This window comes from Propithecus coquereli, unplaced genomic scaffold (genome assembly GCF_000956105.1).
Source record: "Propithecus coquereli isolate 6110/MARCELLA unplaced genomic scaffold, Pcoq_1.0 Scaffold606, whole genome shotgun sequence".
Classification (NCBI taxonomy): Eukaryota; Metazoa; Chordata; class Mammalia; order Primates; family Indriidae; genus Propithecus; species Propithecus coquereli.
The window spans coordinates 135,338-136,175 of record NW_012152019.1 but is presented as its reverse complement, the minus strand read 5'-3'; positions in this window follow the sequence as shown (position 1 = coordinate 136,175).

Sequence of the window (838 nt, the reverse complement as noted above, 5' to 3'; positions counted from 1 at the left end):
TGACAACAGACACAGTCTGCCTGCTGCCAGAACCCGAGCATGCCATATGGGTGCCTGGAGAATGTCCCACCCAGCCCACCACAGCCTGTGCCTGTGCTCACACTGACAGCCCTGAAGACAGGTCTGCTCTGCCCGGTGCTGCCCCCAAACCTATGCCTTAGTGCTGTCCAGAGCCCTGGAGACTGACCTTTCCTGCCCAACACAGCCTGAGCCTTTGTACACCCTTGGGGGAACTGAAGACAGACGCTGCCCACCTGCTGCCATTGCCCAGGTACAAACCCAAGAGCCTGGGGTTCACCCTGCTCTTCCCACCACTATCGGCTTCTGTGCACTGCTGCAAGAAGCCTAAGGATAGGCCTGCCAATCTTGGCACCACCACTACCGCTGCCATCCCTACCACCAATGCCACCCACCTCCATGTGGCACCTGGGAGCATGGACACTGGTTTGCTAAGCCCATTTCTGCTGTGTTTGAAAGATGTTGAAAACAAGGAAACAGCAAGTTTCAACTGCAGTGCACAGGCAGATGTGAAAGAGGAGAAAAAGTTAGAATTGTATTCAGAGTCCCTAGAACCTATACTTGATCTAATTGGTGAAGGTCTTGGCCCTTTATCTATAAAATATACATAAAAAGGCTGGACGCCTTGGCTCACGCCTGTAATCCTAGCTCTCTGGGAGGCTGAGGCGGGCGGATTGTTTGAGCTCAGGATTTCGAGACCAGCCTGAGCAAGAGCGAGAACCCGCCTCTACTAAAATTAGAAAGAAATTAATCTGCCAACCAAAAATATATAGAAAAAATTAGCTGGGCATGGTGGCGCATGCCTGTAGTCCCAGCTACT